Raw genomic sequence first — 14,249 nt, 5'->3', positions numbered from 1 at the left:
TCTCGTCCTTGCTTAAGGAGGGGGAGGGGTTTTAAAGGGGTGGGGTGGGTAATAATTGGGGGGAGGAGGCACTGCAACAAGGGCCCCTTAGCTCCACTCCAACCGCCTATGCACATGTTTCCATGTGGCCTAAAAAGGAGGGGTAGTGGGGGGGATGGGGTTGGAGGTGGCACACGTGTGCCCCTCCCCCCTTTGAAATCATCGTCGAGTTTGCTGTTGCAATTCTTCCATGCCATCTCCCACCGTCATGATCTTTCCTCTACTTGGTCAACTTCGCGTTTAGCTCCCCGATGACTCCTAGATTAACTCCCCCTCCCTCCGCCTGTAAGAAGTTGGGAAGAAAAGGATGTAGTATGCAAATAATATTGATGTTATACCATGTCACACTGACATTGATATAAGAGGGAGAGGACATGTAAATTTTCCTATCTTTTGACACATTAATACAATTATTGTCCTTCTCTCCTTGCTCACAGCTTCAATGGTTTCTTTCTCTTTCCTATCTTTCTCTCTCATGTTCTAGTATTTCTCTCTCCTCATCACTCTATTTCTCTCTCTTCTACACTCTCTATTCTCTCTTCTACAGTCTTCTCTCTCCTCCTCTCTCTCTCCATCCCACTCTCTAACAATTGCTATTAGAGCACGTGTCTTTGATCCTTGTGCAACATCATTTTCATGATTTAGATCTTACTGGGGAGGTCACAGTCATGAAAATTTTGGTTACAACATGTTTGGCTTTGGTTTGTGGCTTTGGTTTGGAACCATCTTTGTCTGTGCCTAGTTAGCTGGGGCAACTAGCATAGGGAAAACCATGGTTAGGAACTATGGTGACTACATCAAATCGTGCTAAAGATGGTGGATCATGACAGTATTCACCAAGGGACAATGGCGGGTTCCTACTAAATTTGACAGCTTGTGACCCATTTTGGTCCAAAAATGAAGGGAGATGGGATAAATGCACGTAATTGTGGTTTGGGAATGAGTTTGGTTGGGGTTACTTTTGGGAGGTAGGGTTTGCTTTTGTAAAACAGTCTTTCTCTCTCCTGCCCAAGCTTCCTTCAACCTCCATAGCCAAAACCTCCATTCTCTCTCTCTCCCATGAGTTCTACTGCCAAAATGGACATGAGAGCTTAAGTCTTCATGCTCCAAGGTTTCTATAGAGTACTCTTATGGCTCATAGGCCACTATTTGATCGTACAAGTCTTCAATATAAATTGCCGCAATCTGCGCCTACAGTTCATGCCAAAGTATAATGAGGATTTGAAGAGCTCACTGAACTCTTAGGCAAGCATTGGAGGCCACAAAGTAAGGTCATAGAGCTCCTACTTCATCTTCTTCAAGAAATTTCATGGATGGAGCCTTCTTCTATCTCCAACAAATCCTAACAGTGGGGCTGTTATGAACAATAAGCAAATTCTAGCAAATTTCTCATCAAGATCATGGGGCTTTTGATCATTATCACTCCTTGAAGCCTCTACACAAAGGATAGAACCAACATTGCATGGAATCTTCATCACGTTGGAGGAATAGAGTGGATTCTTGAAGGCATTATGGAAGGGGCAGCCATTACCATTTGAAGAAGAGAAATTATTGGCCTCTTTTAGAAAATTTGAAGACTTCTTGGAGACTATTTCACACATTTAAGACTAATCAACATCCTCAACTCAAGCACCATCCCTATTGAAGCTTTCTTCATCAATTTTTGAATCCAATGGTTCATATGAGCACTCTACATGAAGAATCTTGATCAAGTAGTTGGACATTATCATTGGAGAGCTAAAGTTGAAGATTCTTGGACGTTTGCAAGCTAAAGACACATTCCACAAGTCTATGTGAAAGGTTTGAAGCATCCACCAATAATCTTCTCCTCTTCATCAACAATTCAAGATACTTCTTGATCATTTTTTGTCTCTTATTGATTACCTTTTGCTGAGCCATTACTATCATGATGAAATACAGAAGGAAGAGTGTGTTTCAATCCTAATTCATTGATCTTGAAGCCTATCTTTAATACCTAGAGCTTCCCCTGTTTCAATTGAGTATTACCTTTCAGTTCTTATCACCTAAATCCATTGTAATGCTTCATTCTCACTTGCCTAACCTTGGAATTTTAATGATCAGTGAGTTACTACTATGAGTATTGCCCTATTCCATTCCTCTTTCATATTATTCACCCTTTTCAGCAACACATTTCATGTAAAGCTTTCCAATTCCTATCCATTGCATCTCAAGTTAGATTGGCAAGAATCTTGTGTGGAACTTGCTATCGAAGCAGATGCAGGTTATGGGAATCATATATGACTTGGAATATGACTGGAGATCATGAAAATATGATCTATTGACTTGGTTTTTGAATCAGATGAATTGGATCAGTAATGCACATGTTTCTTGAAGCAAATGTTACATGGGTACTTGACATTGCAATTGGAAGGCAATGTATCATCTTGGTTAGAGAATTCTTTCATTAATGGGATTGGAGCTGACATTTATAATTCAGTACAAGCTTAATCAAGGTATTTCTCTTTCTTAATCTCTAAAATCTCTCAGCAATCCACTTGCTAATGCTTTTTCCACTTGTTGATGAGAGATTATTGATCAATTAATTTTTTGAATTGATCAATAGATCAAAGATTAGTATTATTTCTATTAATCTCAGCCCATTTCATTGAATTTTAGCATTGATTCAATCATATCTCATCATAGATATCATTTACCTAGTTTGATGCATAACCTTGATTTGTTTGGTTGAATTCCTTTGCCTAAGCTGAAATATTGTAAAAGGGTAAGTACTAGCAATCAGTGAGTCACTAAATTGCATTGGTAAGTCCCTCTCCTTATCCAAATTTTCCAGATTTCATCCAATTGCATCTCATGAAAGGGGCTGAATGAATATTTCAGAAATGCATTTCATGCTAGTTGATTAGAATATAAGGCCACTTCCATGTTGATATACCCATCGAGGAAAAAGGTGGATGTCGGGGGAGATAGTGGGAAAAAAGAGAGGTGACCCTCCCTTACTATCGAAGATCCCAAAGGGGTGCAACCAACTGACCCAAGGGGAACTTTGCCCACCTCTTGGTGATTCAAAGCCCGTGAGGGAGCACGTCATACCGTTTTATCCCTCACACAGGTACAATGAGTGGAGAATTGAAGATTCAAGAGTTTCCAAAGGCTCAAGTACCTTCAGGAGCAAAACAAGGTAAAATAGGGACTTTATAGGATAATGCAGGGCATTTATAGGTCCTTATAGGTACAAAATTCATTACTAAAGTACACGTGTAGATACTACAGGAGGGTACCCATAGGTCCTAATCAGTCTTCTATAGGGTTTGGTAGCCATTTGGGGTTACTATTTTACCTTATAGAGTGAAAACATGACATTCACTGGTTAAAACAGGGTGCATGCCTGCAGGCTTGGACAATTTAGACTCACAGATTGAGTTGCAGAATTTTTTATCCTAAACCTATTATATTGTGCTATAGCTCATCTCAAAGAGGGAATTCTTAGCTTCAATTTGAACTAAAAAGTTTTGGAATCGGAGTTTCCTAGCCCAAGTTATAGCCATTTTTTTGATAGGGGGTACTACAGGACTGCACTATTATGGCAGTGCATAAAGGTAAAAATAAGTTCCAGAATGATTATGCTCAGCAAATCAAAGATTCTATGTTGGAGAGTGTAACCTAAAGAGTATTGAAGAGCCTCAACAACATGGAGAAATCAGTTTACTTAATAATACCTTGTGTGCACATGAACAAAGGCATCAACATCATATGGACCTATTATCAAGAGTGAAGGAGATGGTTTTATCTACTAATCAAACGAACTCTTTGATTGAGAAATTAGTGGATTCAACGACTCAAACAAAGGATTCTATTGACAAGTTGGTGGAATCCAATGCTCAAATAATGGCTCAATTCTCCCAATGGATGCAAATGCAAATGCAAATGGGATCTAAAGAAGCAAAGGAGAAAGCTTATTCAAACAGTGAGTCTTTAGCCCCACTTCAACCACCTAACCAAAATGGTCAAGGTCATGGAATTGTTAGAAGAAGAGGTATCCCAAATAGCCAATATGAAGTAGGTGAGACTTCACAAAGGCATGATGACTATTTGGGTAGTTTGAATGGAGTCAACTCCCAAGCTTTTGGGCTGAATACTCAACTTCCTAAAGGCCCTTTACAAACGGGAAGATTGCATGGTGGTTCTCAACCACCTATTGGAAGATTTCCATCTCATTTTGGGGGCTCAATGCTTGGTATTCATGATCAGTCTATTTTGGGACATCAAGCATTCCATGAAAGAGAACTGAAAGACAAGATAATTTTGGCCAAGTTCAATGGTCAGTCATCTTTACCAACTAATTTAGAGCAGTGGATCTTCAAAATGGAATCTTACTTTGACATATTTCCTAAAACTGATGACATGAAGATTCATTTTTCTTCCTTGCACTTGGAGAGATTTGCGCATACTTGGTGGAGGTATATTAAAAAGGAGAACATACTTGTAGAGAATTGGGAAGCTTTCAAGTCACTTATGGCTAAAGTATTTGTCTCTCCTCTTGAAAAAGAGAAATTGGCATAGAGATGGTATGGTTTGGAGCAAAGAGTCCTAAGTGTAAGGGAGTGTACTAACTAATTTCTCAACCTAACCATGTATGTAGAGAGCATCAATGATGAGGCTAAGCTCCACAAGTATATGTATGGCTTAGAGCCACCTTTATTAGTAGCTGATGTCATGGCACAAAACACCACTTCTCTTTTTAAAGCTATTGAGCTTGCGGAGCACTATGGAAGGAAATATAGATAAGAATCTTCATTTCAGCCTGGTTTTGGGTAGCCAAGGACTGTTTTCAAATAGGGACAAGTTGGTATCATTTATGGTAGTAATCATGCACCAAGTGGAAGCTTAAGGGTGCCAACTCATCCAGTGTTCAATGCTTCAAGATCTTAAAGTAATTTCAGGATAGCAAGTAGTCCTAGAGTTGACTTCAAACAAGGGGATAGCAGGCCTCAATCCATTTTAGCCAACATGAATCCTAAGTCTATCCCTATGGACCTTTATAAGGAAAGAAAGGAAAAATGCTTATGTTTCAAGTGTGGGGAAAAGTATACACTTGATCATGCCGCAAAGTGTGTATACAAAAATGCCAAAGCCAAACTTCAAAGTATGTTAGTCTTTGAGGATCCTGAAGATGATATTAATGAAGCTTATGCAATTGCACCTAATGTTGAAAATGATGATCTTGAGGAAGAAGTTGGGCAAGAGTATTTTTATGATCCAACCGACTCCTTTCCTTTTAATCTAGGTGGGAGTGTTCCTTTTGATCCAGATGGGACTTATCATGGGCCACTTGTTGCTGCCACTAGTTGCTCTATTTCCATGGATGCTTAGACAGGTTCTAAGATCCCTAATACACTCCGTATGAAGGGTAACATTCATGGAAAGGCTGTGTTCATCCTGATAGATAGTGGCAGTACCTATAGTTTTGTGAATAAGTCCATTATGGACAAGATGAATTGTCTTCCCACTGATTTACAGCATCCCATACGAGTTCAAGTGGCCAATGGTGAAGAAGAAATTAGCACACAAATATGCCCATAGGTTTCTTTACAATTGGCTGAAAATTTTGAAGCAAAAGTAAACTTGATTACCTTAGCAATGGGGCCTATAGATATTGTACTCAGTAATGATTGATTGATGACATTAGGCAAAATCACTATGGATTTCTCATTGCTATACATGGAGTTTATCTTCAATGGACAGCTCATCCATTTACAAGGAATTCCTAGTAGATCAAATTTTTAGCTTATCACCATTCAACAACTCAAAAGGGAGTACAAGAGGCATTCACATATATTTGTTTTGCATTTGAATAAAGAAATGGAAGATCAACCCAATAATTCAGCAAGTCATCCAGCATTGACAACTGTTCTTGAGGAGCATAAGGATTTTTTTGAGGTGCCTACTTCATTACCTCCCAAGAGAGCAGTAGATCACCCTATTGATTTGGAGCCCAATGCAAAGCCAATCAATAAGCCACCTTACAGATTGTCTAAGTGTGAGCGAGAGGAAGTAGCCAAGCAAATCAAGGAACTTCTTGAGATGGGATTCATTGAACCAAGTTCTTCACCTTATGCATCTCCAGTTTTGTTAGTCAAAACAAAAGATGGATCTTTTAGGATGTGCATTGACTACAGGGATCTTAATAAGATCACAATGAAGAACATGTATCCAATACCTAGGATTGATGATTTGCTTGATGAGCTCAAGGGGGCTTGATTCTTTACGAAGATTGATTTGAGATCAGGGTATCATCAAATTGGCATGAGAGAGGGTGATGAAATAATTAAGTGATGCAATGACAATCACACCATCGTGCAGCTCACAACTTTACATAGCCAAGGTAGACCTTATCCTAAGGTAACCTCATATTCTAATGAGGATTCTCCTCCTCATAAAGAAGTGTTGAGTACATCTCTTACAACATATTAAGCAAGCCATGAATTTTATGTTTGAGCTATCTTACCCAACATAAGTGAAATTCCTTAAGGAAATATATTGTGCCAATAACTCAACGGGATAACTTATAGGACTCTTAAAGAGACATTGACTTTTCATAACAATCATTAGTCAACACTTAACCTTGTCACATTTGACCATAACTATATCGAATGTGCATAAAGACATATGTATAATAACCTTTGGCAATTAATTTTAACATGATTCTATGACTTAGAATCTCAATTAATCTAGTTGCAATTCATAATGATTAATTGTTTATGCTCGTACTGGTATGCTTCCTAGATGAGTTATCAATTCGTGTAAGTGAAGAATATGGAAGCTAATATCTTATGTAATTATTTTATATAGCAAAATAATAATCTACTAATGAATAACTTGGTTTGGCAGCATGATGACATTAGGAATTTTGTATTTACTCGCACTTGCATTAGCCACACCCGATGTTCCGTTGGTAGTGGAAATGCCGGCAACCTCGGGCACTCCCATATCTCTAGCAATACCCGTTGCTTGATCAGTTGCGGTGGTTCCCATGGTCTTTCCACTTTGTCACTTTGGAGCCATCATCCACGAGTGGTTTGAGAAATAGGGAAGGTGGAATAGATTCGAGATAGGAGAGCGTAAGAGAAGATGGTGTAGTCGAAGACTGAGATAGAGGAAAATTGAGCTATCTCTCTCCCTCGCAGCCTCTCGGGATAACTCCTCTCTCTCTCTCTCTGTCTTTCTCTCTCTCTCAAACTCCTTCTCATAATCTCTTGGGGAGGGTATCCCTCTACCTCTCTCTCGTAGCCTCTCGGGGTCTCCTTGTGCTTTCTTGTGCCTCCCCATACCTCATATTTATAGTGAATTAGAGAAGAGGGCTTGTGGCTGAGAAGTGGATCTCTTTGTGGAGGGGATCTTGGAAAAATCAGTGATCTAATGCTCATATCATAAATTTGATGGTTCCATTGGCTCCGAAAGGGGGATAAAACCTCAAGACACTTGGTTAGAAAGCTTTCAAATTACTCCTTCTTTCTCTCCCTATTCGAAGTGATGTCTACTGCCTATAGATTGCCATCGCGAGACGCGCGATTTCGCAAATCTCTCTCTCTCTCTCTCTTTTCTTTTTATATCTCCAAAACTAACTAAAACATAACTTGTCTTTTCTTTTAAATGAAATCAAGTTCTAGAAATCTCCATATTTTTTTAGGATAATATTTAAAATATCTAAAATATACTAGTTTTGCCCAAAATCTAATACTTTTGGATCATCCATACTATACACATTAACACTAGTGATTAATATGGCTCATAAGTCTTGTTCACGTTGTAACTTCCGTGAAGGGTGACTATGGTCCTTGTCAATCCGAGAAAAATATCATATTTATGACTCTCAAATTTTTTAAATATATTTTTAATTAAATAAATTTTAAAGATATTAACATTAGTTAGTTTTTACCTTAGTTAGTCTTTAGTTAGTAATCTTACTAACTTATTAATTGACTAACTAACTTTCGAACTAACCGACTAACTTTTAATTGCGTAGAAATATTACATTAGGATGGAGACCAATGAGTGTGTTTACTTGACTCTAAGTCAACATATGATCGTAATAATAATTTGACTTTACAATTAAATCCTAACTGAGTCAAATTAAACCCTAGCCTTACTTCTCATATAGGATTTCATTTACTGAACTGCCTCTTGCAATTAAGTTTAGCAATTTATATGCACATCTTAAATCTATCTTTTAAGATGAATCCCTATTATGTAGTGCAACCAAAACTGTCGATAATGCCACTCAAATCTAGATGCAAGTCTTTCATGAGTTGATGATATGATGCAGGATTTTCATTCATGAAAATTTTCTTCTAGTGAATTTATGCAAATCATAAAGTGTGACCTAAGTATTTAAGCGCGAGTGTACATGAGTTCATCATACCTAACGTAAATGCAAGTTAATGCACTCTACTAGTCTATAGGATGCAATCAACTTACACGGTATATTTATATACATTGGCAACCTAAGATGTACTTGCAAAAATTTGAGCCTAATACTCAGCCTAGTACTCCAACAACCCATAGATGCTTAATCGATTTGTGGCAAATCATGGTCATTAAGCCTTTACAACTACCTTTCCAGTTAAGCAATTTATGCGATGCAAAAGTATGATTTTTTAAAATGATGATTATGCTTCACTATTCCCTTGATAGGACTAGGCATCGTAACAGTACCTAGTTTTGGAGTGTTGAATTAACATTTAAACATGAAAACCCATTCGTGTTAGTGGTGACATCTTTGTCCAATCCTCCTTCTGTGGTTGTGGTTTTTCTAGTTACTTGGGAAAAATTGCGCTTCGGGGCCATTTCGGAGCTTGGAAGGGTATGCATAATCTTGTCCTAAAATAGACAAGTCCCTCACTGATAAATAATTCTTGATACTTGACCTTAATTTTAGGGTTTTGGTCCTTTTCCAATATCTCCTCCAACATCTTTAGATATTTTGGGTCATGGCTAGCTTCCTCCTTAGCTAATTCAAGGATAGGGCTGCTAGGCATTGACACCATAGCTGCCAAAGATTCTGCCATTGAGGGTTCCTCCATGATAATAGAGTTGAGGAATGCCTTGCGACTTAAGGCATCAACGACCACATTCTCTTTACCAAGTTGATACCTGGTCTCAAAGTCATATTCTTGCAGATCCTCAGTCCAATGACGTTGCCTCATATTGAGGTCAGTTTGGGTGAAGATCCATTTAAGGATCTTATGGTCCGTGACCAAAGAGAACTTGTTGCCAAGCAAATACTGTTGCCAAATCTTGAGAGCATGAATAAGTGCTAATAGCTCCAGGTCATGGGTAGTATAATTCATTTCATGGGTTTTTAGCTTTCTCGAGGAATATGCTATAGGATGACCTTCTTGCATTAGTACGTAGCCTAGTGCAAGTGAGCTACCATCCATGACAACTTTGAATTCCTTGCTCAAGTCAAGGAGTTTCAGAATTGGTGCTGTCACTAAGTTATGCTTGAGTTGATCAAAACTTGATTGTTCGGTGGGTGTCCATACTATGGCAACTTGCTTTTTTAGTAGATTTGTGAGGGTTGCTGCAATTACGGCATAGTCCTTAATGAAGATCATATACCAACTTGTTAATCCAAGAAAACTATGCACTTCTTTGATAGTAGTTGGTGGAGGCCGCTCTTGGACATCCTTCACCTTTGTAGGGTCTATAGAGATCCCCTCGTTTGACACAATAAATCCAAGGTATTCGGACTGCCTCTTGAGGAAGGCACACTTTGTCTTCTTAGCATAGAGCTTATGATTCCTCATGGTCTCAAGGACGATGCGAAATTGGGATTCATGATCCTCCTCTTCCTTGGAATAAACCAAGGTATCATCAAAGAAAAAACATGCACAAAATCATCGAGATATGGTCTAAAAATGTCCTGCATTAGCTTGTTAAATGTGGTAGGGGCATTAGTCAATCCAAAAGACATTACTGTGAATTTGAAATGACCCTATCTGGTATTGAATGCCATCTTAGGAATATTCTCTTCCTTGACATGGATCTGGTAGTATCCTGACATCGAATCAATCTTGGTGAAGATTTTTGTTCCCTACAATTGATCAAGTAACTCATCTATCATTGGAATGGGGTATTTATTTTTTATTGTGAGAAATGCGGGATCTAGAGCATGGTAAAATCGGAAGCTATGGAGGATGAAATGAGAAGTGTGGACTCATGATGGAGAAGACAAGGACACTGTTTGTTACACAAGTGAATTAGGTTCCAAGATTGAGACTTGGACTCATAAACACAATCTTGTGTATGTGGACAATGACATTGACACTTCACTGAAAAGAAAAGAGTACTATCATTGCATTTTGAAAAGGAAGCAAGTACAATGCTTTATAGGAAAGTAGGAAACTGCAGTAGTCACCATTGTGCATATGGGATAAGTTAGCCTGCATATCCTTGACCCTGAGGCTCCATACAAAGAGGCTGTTTTGTTGAGTGTGATTGCTAATTCTCAACACCCCTCCTCAATCACAACTAGAAAAGGCACAAAGTGTGTAGAGGCTATAATGAGAACCACCTGCAAAGTGTGGGCATACTACAGACATGGCAAAACACCAGAGGCTGTCGCAGAAAAAGCTAAGTGTGGGTACCATAAACATGGTGGACATCCAGAGGCTGTAACAGGGGCCTCACAAAGTGTACAGGGACTGTAATGCCAAGTAACATAAGGAGTTTACAAAGCTTATGGCAGGAAGCATTAGGGCAAGGAAAATACAAGGCTATTAAAACAGTCTATCAGAATTATGAGAGTACAAGGACTGATGAGTCTTGTCCTTCCGATCCTGGTGGTCTTCATCTTCATCTTCTTCTTCCTTTGCTCCATTTTCTTCTTCTTCTTTGACTGCGACTAGATAGGCCTTTTGGGATCTCTTTCTTACGTGGCAGAACTTCTCGGTGTGTCTGGTCCTTTTGCAGAAGTCACAAAAGAGCTGATCCTTCTTGCCTTTGTACCTGTTGCCAACATATAATGCATGCTCATCTCTAGAGGTACTTGGTTCTTCTTTAGTTTTTAGCTTCTTTTCTTCTTCTAACAGTGATGCCTGGATATCAACAAGTTCAAGATTTGGCATGTTGATTAAAGTTGTTGATACATTATTATATTCAGGAGGCAAGCTCTTAAGTAGAACACCGATGCAAACATCTTCATCCATTTTAATGTTGATTCCTGCAAGTTGGGTTAGGAGTCCTTCCATGTAATTAAGATGTGTGGCAAGTGATGTGCTGGACTTCATTTCAAGCCTGAAGAACTCAATTAGGAGACCATACTTTGATGATTTAGATTGTGCACCGAACAGGGTATCAAGTCTTTTCTATGTATCCTGTGAGGTCTCACAGTTATCCACATGGTGGATATAACTGTCGTCTAGCTCCAGTTTGATAATGGCCTGAGCTCTGTCATCATTCTTTTGCCAAGTAGTTGCAAGGTCCGCGTCCCGAGGTTTCTTCTCTTTGCCATTTGTGATGGCCCAGAGACCCTTCTTCATCAGGATGAGCTTGATGCAGGTTTGCCAAATGTGGAACCCGACTCCTTTGAATCGAGCATTTGGAGAGTCTTTGCCCATGTTAGATTTACGGGAACAATAGCAAATCAACTTCAGACTTATTAGATTTGAGCAACAGAAGAATTGGTTGAGAGACACAAGTGCTAAAAAAACACTAACTGAGTGTCAATGAATACCAAATCTGCAAAAGTCTTTTACTCTTTTAAAATCCAAGTGATCTTCCCCTTCTTGATTTGATGCTGATGCCTTCAGATCTGAGTGACAGTACTTTAATGAACTTCAAAGAGTATTGCTCAGTGATTAAAATCACTGTTGATAACTTCAGTGAGAGAAACAGTGAAAAATGTCAGAATTTTGAAGCTTTGGCTATGGTGGAATTAGGGTTTCTGAGACAGGGGCCTGGTTTTTTGCTGATTGCAGGAGCTACAGTGGATCATTTTCAAAAAATTTTATATGCCTAGGAAGCTGACTTCATGGGCTACCAAAGCCCTATCATAATCGTCAAGATTGTGGCCTGTATGAAGCACGCAGACACGTCGAACAGAAGCAGGCGCAGTTCTGACAGGATTCCGCCATTTCCGCAATGCTAGAGCCAGGGCACAGTAATGCAGTCGATTTTTGTGCCAGGATGAAGTGCCTTGAGCAGAGGAACAACTGCCTAGAAGAAATCGTGGGCTGAAATGGCCTGGTTGAAGAGTTATGGAAGCTCCAAGTAAGGTAGGTCCTGTCTGGCTATGGCAGACACAAAGCAGAGATTGAGGATTTTCACAATGCTAAGCTCCAAATGGTCCAATGTCCTGGATTGATGTGATACAGGGAAGCTTTGTGAGTTGGGGAATACTTTTCCAGAAGGAAGCTCCAAGAGATTTGACCTGTGGAGTGAGATATAAGCAGCTCAATCTGACAGGGTGCTGCTGGCTATGGCTGCCATGGAAGCTTCAGTGAGAGTAGAGTTGGGAGATGAAGTCATGAGCTGACATTGAGCTAGACTGAGGTTGAAAGGAATCAAGAGAGGCTAGACAAGCAATGCCATGCCCAACTGGGCTCTGATACCATGTGAGAAATGCGGGATCTAGAGCATGGCAAAATCGGAAGCTATGGAGGATGAAATGAGAAGTGTGGACTCATGATGGAGAAGACAAGGACACTGTTTGTTACACAAGTGAATTAGGTTCCAAGATTGAGACTTGGACTCATAAACACAATCTTGTGTATGTGGACAATGACATTGACACTTCACTGAAAAGAAAAGAGTACTATCATTGCATTTTGAAAAGGAAGCAAGTACAATGCTTTATAGGAAAGTAGGACACTGCAGTAGGCACCATTGTGCATATGGGATAAGTTAGCCTGCATATCCTTGACCCTGAGGCTCCATACAAAGAGGCTGTTTTGTTGAGTTTGATTGCTAATTCTCAACATTTATGGTTACTTGGTTCAGGTCTCTATAATCAATGCAAAGGCGAAGCATACTATCCTTCTTTTTTTAGAAAAAGATTGGAGCCCCCCAAGGAGAATTGCTATTGTGTATGTATCCTTGGTCTAATAGTTGTTTGAGTTGTTCCTTTAACTCGATAACTTCAAGAATGGACATCTTATAGGGCCTTTTTGTGACTGGTGTAGCTCCTGGTATTAGCTTAATCTCACGGTCAACTTCCCTAGGTGGTGGTAATTCAGTCAATTCTTCTAGGAACACATCTGCATACTCTTTTAGCCATGATGGTTCTTTATTGGAGTCCTCTACCTATTCTGGTTTGTTTAGTTTGATCAAATAGATGGGTAATCATTTTCTTATTCCTTGACCTATTCGTGTTGCCTTAGCTAGCTGAATCTTTGGTTTACTTGCTTCTCCTTGAGTTGTAACCTGCTCACCCTTAGAATTTCAAAAGGAGACTTGACCCCTTGCACAATGGATGTGAGCATCATTGGGGATTAGTCAATCCATCTAGAGTAGGCACTCATGGACTCCTAAATTCATTACCCTAAACTTAAAAGATGTGGGCTCGTTTTCGAGTAGAAATTCCACCTTAGTAGTTACTCTAGTGCAAGTGATTTCACGCCCATTTGCTAGTTCGACAAGTAAAGTAGCTGCAACTATTGTGGCTATCCCTAACCTTCTTGCACAAGCTGGTGAAATGAAAGAATGAGTGCTGCCACAGTCAAGCAGGGTTTTGAATTTCTTACCTTGGTAATCCAATGGTGTTTGGATCATCGAAAATTGGTGGTTTGGCCCCTTTTTATGGAGAGCAGCATGAACGGATGCCCTCTCAATCTCAGCTTCCATGGATGGGTCTTCTTCTTCGTTGATTCCCTTAGTGGAGATATTGGAAGTTTTTTCCATTCCCATTGGTGCACGACTGCGGCCACAAGTAGCTCTGGCTTGGCTACTGAATTTTCCTTGATGACAATCTTTGCCAAGTTTGGGACATTCCCTTAGTGAGCCCGCCCACAATCTTAAACTCGTCCAGTCGGAAAAGTGCCCATCGATGGTACTTCTGATACATGTCTGCGTATGCGAAACTAGAGACGCCTTAACTCCTTATAATTGGGAGGGGCCCAGAGAATGTACCATCGCCAACGAACAGGGTGACGTCTAATCCTGGGAGCATGCGAAGACCCAGATGCCCCGGCGTTCATCGTGAGTTTGGATTGGGATGTATTTGATGTCTT

Source organism: Lygodium microphyllum, chromosome 21, assembly GCF_053477565.2.
Source record: "Lygodium microphyllum isolate KBCC chromosome 21, Lygodium_microphyllum_v1.1.10, whole genome shotgun sequence".
In the NCBI taxonomy this organism is placed as follows: domain Eukaryota; kingdom Viridiplantae; phylum Streptophyta; class Polypodiopsida; order Schizaeales; family Lygodiaceae; genus Lygodium; species Lygodium microphyllum.
The sequence above is the reverse complement of the archived record's forward strand: the minus strand, read 5'-3'. Positions refer to the sequence as shown.